Raw genomic sequence first — 9,415 nt, 5'->3', positions numbered from 1 at the left:
AGAGAGAGAGAGAGGTGTCGAGGATTAATTTTTTGTTATTTTTAGGGTTTTTTTTGGAGAAATGTTTAATTTAGTTTTGAGTAAATATAAATTTTGGTCGATTGTTTGGCGATCGAGGAGAATATTTGATTGTTGTTAATGGAGGATTTTAAAAGCGTTTTGTATGGAGATGCTGTATATTGAATATAAATCCAACGATCTGGGATTTTTGTTTATTAATTTGGTAAATGAATTATAATCAAATATTGAGTAATGGTAAACAATAGCGTACCGTTATCAAGGATTGGTTTTAAAACCGTTAAATAAAAGAAAAAATACTGGATAAATCTGGCGATCTACAGTTTTGTGTATTTAGTAAATGAATTATAATCACATATCGAGTAAAATGGTAAACAATAAGGTATTAATATTAAGGGTTGATTCTAAAATGATTCGAAAAATTAACACTCAAAAAATCCAACAATCTTTCATTTGGTAAATAAATTATAATTAAATATATTAAATAATGACGAACGTTAAGTTACTCTCGGTAAGAAACGATTCTAAAATCGTTAGATCAACCAATAGCGATATCGAAGAAAGCCAACAATCTGTGATTTACATATATTTAGCAAGGTGCATAATTTAGCATAGCATAAACGGATTATGGTTAAATATTAGGTAATGGTAAACAATATCGTCCTGTTGTTAAGGGTTGTTCAACTGTTGGATTTTCGGTTAGCTTTCTGTTTTCGTATATATACGTATACCAGAGCATGTGAGGTAAATAGTGTTGGGGCGGTGGGAGAAGAGTGGGAGAGGGGGGGGGGGGGAGGCAGGGTTATTGAATTATTAATTAAGTCGGTTAATTAATAAACGATAGGCCACGGTACTGAGAGCCGGCCAGCCACAGTGCTGCGACTCCCCCACCCCTCCCACAACCAGTTTTCACCAGTGCTAACGCCAGCCGTGCAACGAACCCTCGCAACCACAATGACACTTTCGCTTCGACCCTTATCATGTACGTTAAAAACACAGACCCGATAATTTACCCACGTCATACCTGCTCAAATAACTTTCCCTCCTCGTTAATCGAGCGGGCGAATAAATTTTTTTCCACATCCCACTAAAAAAACGAAAGTAAAAGGAAAAAATCAAATTTTATGAGGAAACAGTCTTTCGACGACTTTACAAACGAAGCAAGTTTCAAAATCACCGTCCCCCCCCCCCCCCCCCTATATTAATTACGAGATAATAATTTTAGAAATTATCCAATCTGGCTTGCTAAAATATGAATTATAAGATTCGAGATGCTCGCTGCTGGTATATACATATATACTCAGGGGTCGTAAATTTTAGTAGTCAGTGTCAAGTTTGTGGAGGGTGGGGGGGGGGGGGTTATAAAGGTTTTAATCACACGAGGGTGGTCGAGATGGAGCATGAAAAGTTTGATATAGGTGGAAGCAGCAGCTCGGCAGGTGCATCGGCGCGTTTCGCTATCTCTTTCATGAACGTTCCGCGCGCCAAAGTCTCCATTTGCTTGCACGACAGGGGGTGAAGGGGGGGAGGGTCGTTTTTTTCCCTCCCTGGTCAGCGTAGACGCGCGTATTATTCCTCGGAATGGCTTGCCGAAAACACGAGAGATAAAAGGAAGAGGCGAGAGTGAGGCGAGTGGATGGAAAGGAGGGGGGGAAGAGGTGAAAAGAGAAATGTACCTAGAGAGGGGGGAGGGAGTGATAGCAGGGTGGTGGATGGTGATGAGAAAAAACTGTCCACGCGCCACGGCATTCCGCAATGTAAAGAAAAGTATGGACAATTTTCCTCGCAGTACGCACGGCCGAACGAAAGGGATGAAAGCGGGAAGCTTCGGGGTGGAGGGGAGGGGGGAGGTGGAGAACGCAGAAGCTTACGCCAGAGGGACCGGGAGAATCGAATTACACGATATGGACCGTAAAATAAATAGAGGAATACTCGTATCTACAGCAGTGAATCTCTTTTTTCCCTCCTTTCTCCCATTAACATACCTGCCAGACGCTATCCATTCCTCCAGCTCTCTCTCTCTCTCTCTCTCTCTCTCTCTCTCTCTACGCCATTAGAAAATATTTCAGCAAATTATTTTCCTCCCTTCTATTTATTTTTTACTCCTGTATAGCCTCTAATTTTTCTTATCGTTATAACTCTTCCTCTCCTTTCTCATCCAACTCGACCTTTCTCACTCTGATTCAATTCTTTCTTTTTCTATACGTATATAATCTTCCCCAACCAAACTCTTCTCTCCATTATGCTCTATGCCTCGACGGAATGTTATTTCAACGTCAGTTCGTGAAACATTAGCGATCCTTTTATCGACTTTCATTATTCGCTGCTTCGTTATAACACAGCCTGGTTATTATCGTGGACCATTATACACCGACCAGATAAATGACACACGCTATTTAGCAGTGGTAATTAATACTTTTCAATAAAACCTCCACATGCTCGTTTATTATTTCCAGCCGATACGCAGGGGACCAGACGAGATTCGCTCGCGACGGTGCACCAGGCGACCCTGAAGAGGACACTGCACTCGTATAAAAAGCGTTATCGAGTCTGCTACCTCCACTTTCCAAACTCTCTTTTCCCCGTGCGCCATTCAACGAATTTTTCCATTTCTTCCCTCGGAAATCTTGTTTACTCCAATGGGCCAACTTGAAATTTACGCGCACGTAATAAGTGCGGGCTTGACAAACTTTCTTCGATATCAAGCACCCACTCCTAAAACGCCAAATTAATGCCAATATCAGAGTGGCACGGCGCTGAAAATTAAATATTCTAGAGGGCGGCTTTCACCGACTCCTCCCCCCCCCCCCCCTCCCCCTCCTCACCCATCTGGATTATTTAATAAAGTTGAGCGACAGTAATTCGCCTCTCGCTCCAATTGGAATTTCATGAAAACTGAGAGAGAGAGAGAGAGAGAGAGAGAGAGAGGGACCGCTGATTTTCGCGTGGATCGATACGACCAAGGAGTCATTATTTTTGGCTCTATGAATATATATATATATATATAAGCTCCGACGAGGAAATTTCAGAATCTTTTTTCCTCCACTGGAAAATCGAAGAAACGTGACGCGACTCTAGTCGATTTTCCGCTTTCCTTTTCGTCCTACGAGTTTCGCTCCGAGTTCTCCCCATCATCGGTCCATCTACATCCACGCTTCTCCCACGGGAAATTTTAAACTCACCCCGCTGTTGCGCCCATGGGACAGTGGGGAAACATCTTCGCTACCACCCTCCGCATACTGATCAGTCCAGCCAACTCTGAGAGTCGTTGATAACGCCGCCTGCCGAATTTTCCCAAAACCAACGACAGTTTCAGGGACGAAACGACGGAGAACTCTGCGACCTTGAAAAAACGTTCACCAAATCTCCACCAGAACCAAAGATCGCTCGATTAATTCGAGGAACAAAAATCGACCTTCTCTCGAGGGTGAAAAAATTAAGGGCTGATAGGCAAAAGTCTGCGCAGGGTGGAATGGAACGAGATTGAGCGTAAAAAGGGGGAGGGGAGAAAAAGAGGTGAGTGCAAAAAGTCTGTTGTCATAAGAATATTTCGCCACGCGTTGTTTTAAAAAATTAATCGACCCAAGTTTCCCTCGAGAGACGTGTGCGCGAGGGTTGGCGTGTCCTGGCGGACGAGTTATCTCGTAAATTGTAACAAACGCGGAGAGCATCGGTTGGCTAGCATGAAAATTAATGAGAAGGGCGTGACCAGGGGCGTACGAATTCTGGTTCCTCGTCCACGGGACCGTGTGGCTGCCATGCAAACAGTTTATATATATATATATATATGGACGAAGATCCGTGGGCCGATTCTTTCGCTCCCTTATCTCGTTAACCTCCCAAAAAGCGTACGTCGATCATACGCATAACTGTCGCGAACGTCCCTCCAAACTCCACTTGAAAACTCCGGGGCCCCTTGGCTCTGGTCAATTTCTTTCCAACGCTTCTCTCAGGACGGTCGGTCCGCTCTAAAACTCCAGCCCTAATTCTTTCCCTTTGTTCCTTTATCTCCCCCCTCGCCCCCTCCTACGTCAGCAAGTGAAAAAATTCCTTTCGTTAAATATAAATGACGCAGTCTTCGCGTGGAGGATAAAAGTTGCTCCTTCCAAACTTTTTCCCGAGCTTTCGATGCTGGAAAAACGTACTTGGCGGAATTTCCAAGCAGACCCACTAGTGGATATCCCAATTCCGTAACGTGCACTCGCACCAGTATCGAAGCTTGGCTCGGGTGATTTGTGGACTTGGGGGGGGGGGAGTGAAAGCGTTACGGTTCGAGTGATTCGCGCCACGTAATATGCGTGAAAAATATTTTATGGCAGGACAGAGGGTGATTGACGTTGGATCGAACTGTCAGCAACAGATAAATGTCCGTGGAATTACAGGTGTGATTACGAGTTTAAAGAAACGTTTCGTTAATTGCTGGAAATTTCATCGCGATGGGGATGTTCGCTCGCGTCCGTCGTGGCTGCGATTATACACGCACCGCGTATCATCGAGTTGACGCTTTAATCGATAACAACGTGCTTTCGTAACTTATAACTTTCGTTTAATTAATATTCCTCGTATATATGCTGCATTTAATCATCCCTCTGCAGAAAGAGTCGAGCAGCTTTTTGCCAAACAAAAAATTACGTCAAAAGCCTGAGTTTTAATGTCAATGTATTCAAATGGATATTCAGGGCTCCGAAATGAAAATATTCGATTCAATAATGGAATTGTTAGGATGTTGGGATAAAAGAGTAAATTGTGGAATACGTAATCCGGTACATCTACCGTAATCACTGCTTTTCAATTATTCGCGCACACATTGCAATTATACGAGTCTGTGCAATCGGATTGATGAAGAAGATTCGATACTGCGCGGGGATGGATGCTCCTGCGTGAACGGGGTGTTTTGTGGGGGGGAATTAAGAGGAGTTGCAGATCGGGAATGGACGTTTGATAAGGAAAAAAGCTCGTGTGCCGTTTTAGCGTTTTATGGAGGGACTTCGGGATGAAATTCGGAGGAGCGATGATGAAGCGAAAGGGTGTCGGGAAGAAGGGGACGATGAGCAGAGAGTAGCGAATCGCGAATGGAATCACGCGAATAGCGATTAGGAATGCCATGGTAGCCTCTGCCAATCACCCGGAAGCCAGCACCCGCATAGCAATTTCCTGCGGGTCCTCCAGGACCCTACCCCCAACCCCGAAGTATATCCTTCGGTCACCTCACACTTCCTCGATAATCAACCTTGCCTCTCCAGACGTCTCGTTCCATTGTGACCCTTGCAGACTCTACGATCCTACGGGAAACTACTGGTAATCTAGTTGACTAATTATGTGCACACGCGTCTCGTCCCGTGCAACTTGCACGATTCGAATTCTAATTTTCTTCCTGCACTTTATTAATCCTCCACGTAAATGATCAATAATTCTTACTTCGAAGTAGTATCTTTTGGTCACCTTGTATTTTCTCGATAATCAACCTTGCCTCTCCAGACATCTCGTTTCCTGTTATTCTTGAAGAGTCTGCGATTCTATGGAAAACTACTGGGAACCTAATTGACCAATTATTACCCCTCGTTCATGCACACACGCACCTCGTCCCATGCAGCCACCACAATCCGAATGCCAATTTTCTTCGTACACTTTATTAAATCTCCCCAAAACAACCTCCTTCGATTACCTTGTACTTTCTCGATAATAAAGCTTGCCTCTCCAAACATCTCGTTCCATCGTTACCCTTGCAGACTCTGCGATCCTATACGGGAAACTACTAAGAATCCAGTTGGCTGATTACGTGCACACGCGCCTCGTCCCGTGCAACCTCCACAATTCGAATCCCAATTTTCTCCATGCACGCACTTCATTAATCCTCCACATAGACGCCTAATAATTCCCACCCCCGAACCAAGCACCGTCCACTTACGAATAAAACCACACCCTCCAAGATTTATCACGTTCCAAACAAGTTTTCTCCCATCAGATTTATCTAGGAAAATATAAGCTCGACGTGCGTTCTATGGAAAATCCAAGATCGAGATATATGGCTAATTCCTGTTGTTTATGTATATGCAGCCAGCTTCTCCTACGGGAAACCCCGCATCTATATCGAGGAATCGTCCAACGATGCTGAAGCAGAACGTTCCTTCGACATTCCAAAACCATAATAATGGCAATAAAAGAAACTCCTATATCGACTGCTCAACAGTGGAGCCGAATAAGTTTGGCTATATACATCGATGATATATCTTGCTTGGACGGTGATAAGCATCGTTGGAATTTCGATTTTTGCCCAGGATTCTATAAAAAAAAGTTCAGTGCTTCGACAGAAAAATTGCTGCTGACCTGCAGCAGCTCACGTGGCAATATTGCTCGAACTACCTTGGCTGATTCGCTTTGCAGCAACTGCGCGAAATATTCTCCAATGTTTTCTTTCTCCCCTGGACACTCCCAAGGACGATGCTTGTTCCAAGGAATCATAAAAACCAACTACCTCTCGGCCTTCCTCCGATCGTAAAAGCTTCTCGCGCTCGCATTTTTCACTTATTTCTCATCTCCATCGAAATCCATAATCGCTTAACGCTATGGTGCATACCTCGATGATGCTAATTATTGCAAAGGATGGGAAAATAATTAATTTTCATTTTCTTTTTATCATACATTAAAATCTGTGGAAAAAAACGTTTGGAAGGTGAGATGATATTTAAATTAAAGAAAAGATTCGAGTTGTCTGCAAAAATGATGGCAAGGGTTGAATCTCAGGTATATATATATATATATATAGATCTTTGCCTTTTGTACTTTTTTTTTTCAATCTTTCCCAAGTATGAAAACCATGCTTTCTTGCGCAACTGCGAGGGAGCCCACGGAGACTCGTTCAATCATTCATAAAATGCGCGTTTTAGAGGGATCTTTCTTCCCGTTTTAAATATTCAACACTGCCTGTCCCTCTTAGACCCTCGACTACGTCTCTCTCTCTCTCTCTCTCTCTCTCTCTCTCTCTCTCTCTCTCTCTCTCTCTCTCCAAATATCCTTACCTCTCGTTCCACGGTTCAATCGCTCTCGCGCTATCAACCTCGCTTTTACCTTGCTACCCCCAGCCCCCCCCCCCCCCTTAACACCCCAGTTTCACCACTTCGATGCCACCAAGATCCGATGCTTCCCTCTCACAAAGGTTCCTTAACCTCCACCTATCATTTGCCAGCAGCTCCACCAAACACTTATCACTCTTCACCTGCAAAGCTCGCTTCCCACAATTAACCCCTTTCCAGTGTTATTACTACACTACTATATATATATAGCACATATTTATCAATCTCAAATTAATCAATTCCCCTGAAATTTATTTATGGCACTCGTTACACGGATGGAGAATTTCAATTATATCGCTGGAGTTTGTGTTAAAGAAATGTAATAAAGAATCGTATGTACACGAGTGTCTTACGGAACGTATCCATCAATGGCCACGACGAAGAAAAAGCATCCCTTTAAAAAGCTCGAGCATCGCAGAGCTTTATTATTGATTTGCATGTTTTGCTTTGAAAGTTTACTAATGACTGCGGAACGGCTATACAGCTCCGCTCTTTGCAACCTTTCGAACATCGAATGGCGCTTTACAATGCCTCGCGTGTGTGTGTGTGTGTGGGAGGGTAAGCGAGTGTGCGGTGCACACGCACTCACTCAGCGGAACGTTAAGCTGCGTAAAATTAGAGCTTCAAAGAGATGTCTTCATATAGTAGTCCATGTAACCTTCCATCGCAGATTATACAAGCTCAAAGTGAAATGTCACGCGAAAATACAAGAAGGGTTGGAGTAATTTACTCGAGTACGCGAAAATAGAGATAAAAATAACTGGGCTGTTGCAACGAGCGTAACAGCGGTGTGGAGGGCGCGAATATAATCAAACGCGTAACCGAGGTGTTTATTAGTTGCGTCGCGAAACGTGCTTGCGCGATTTGCAAAGCCAAAGTGTCGAACAACAATATTGCTCGATTTTCCGGCGATATTGAAAAACACAAATTTGCAGCTATGGCAGATTGCGAAATTTCGAGAGAATCCTCGAATATTTATCCGTAAACATCGAATAACGCGCTTTTATATCCGAAACGAGAAAACTATCCAAATAGCTTTCTTTGAAAATTGAATTATTTCTCGAGTGGCGGCTTTATATATATATAATTTTAGAATGGTGGTAGAGCACATATATATATATATATACTTAAGAAAAATTGTTGGTTCATTGTCAACATCTTAGACGGCCTCTGGGGTAAAATTTGCTCTACAACAATGAACAGCATGGATGAACGGTGATTAGATTGAAGATAAAGATCAGGTGCAGGTAGCGAAAAATAGGAAAGTTTGCGAGTTCGTAAGGTTGCTTTGCTCCAACGCCAAAGGCGCTTAAAGGGGAAGTGATTTTAATCCAGAAAACTTGCCGGCTGAAGAAGTAGCGAGAGACTTGCAAAGGGTTGGCTAAAGGTAAAAATTTTTCCGTCAACTCGCTAGAAAACTTGCCTGCTAAGGAATTTTACAAAGGTGCCAGTGAGTCGGAACACCTTATGGGGGTAATTTTCATTCAATGCCCTTTTCACCCAGTTTCACCGCTTTATACCCGGAGAAATTCATCGCTCCTTCCCTCGGTAAATAATTAACGCGTCTTCGGTAAATAATAGCCGAAAGGCTCGGCCTCTCGCGAGCTTAATTAACGCGAGGCCCCTCGATAACCTTCCTCGATAAATTTTCATATTCCAACGTCTCTCTCTCTCTCTCTCTCTCGACGCGTATCGAGTTTCGTCCGCGCACCCATTGTCCCCGCTGAATACGTGGAATTTCTGCATAGCGCGCGATTGTAAATAAACATCAGGGACGCTCGAGTCGCGAGGATCAGAAAAACAGCTGCTTCTGGGTATAACGAATGCAAAACTGATGTATATATAGATATAGCATTGCGACGAGGTAAGCACGAGGAAGCTTCTTGGAATTTTAGCGACTGAACGCGACAAAAACATTATATATATAGCGTATACATACATCGACGAAGCGTTCCAGTCGAGTGCGTGAGCGAACAAGTTTCCCAGATAGGGAATTCCGCAAACGCGCCTGGTACCGGTTGACTGGATAAGAAGGGGTGGGGGTAGCCTCATCCCCAACCCCGTCAATATTTAATGCGGCTCATCCAGGATCCGGATGTGCCCTACCCAAGCACGCTCCCTATTCTCTCTCCATCCCATCTCTTCGTCACCATTTCTGCACTAGCGTGACCCGTGAAAAACCATATCGCTCCGCTTCATCTTCCTACCCCCATCCTCCACATAATTTTTCTTACCATTCCACCCCCTCCTTCATCCTCTCTCTCTCTCTCTCTCTCTCTCTCTCTACGTCTCCAACTCAGCGGCAATCTATTATTCTAATTGGA

The sequence above is a fragment of the Prorops nasuta genome, unplaced genomic scaffold (genome assembly GCF_024137725.1).
Source record: "Prorops nasuta isolate Cenicafe-Biocafe unplaced genomic scaffold, Cenicafe_Pnas_1.2 PNAS00011, whole genome shotgun sequence".
Classification (NCBI taxonomy): domain Eukaryota; kingdom Metazoa; phylum Arthropoda; class Insecta; order Hymenoptera; family Bethylidae; genus Prorops; species Prorops nasuta.
This window is presented reverse-complemented; position numbering follows the sequence as displayed.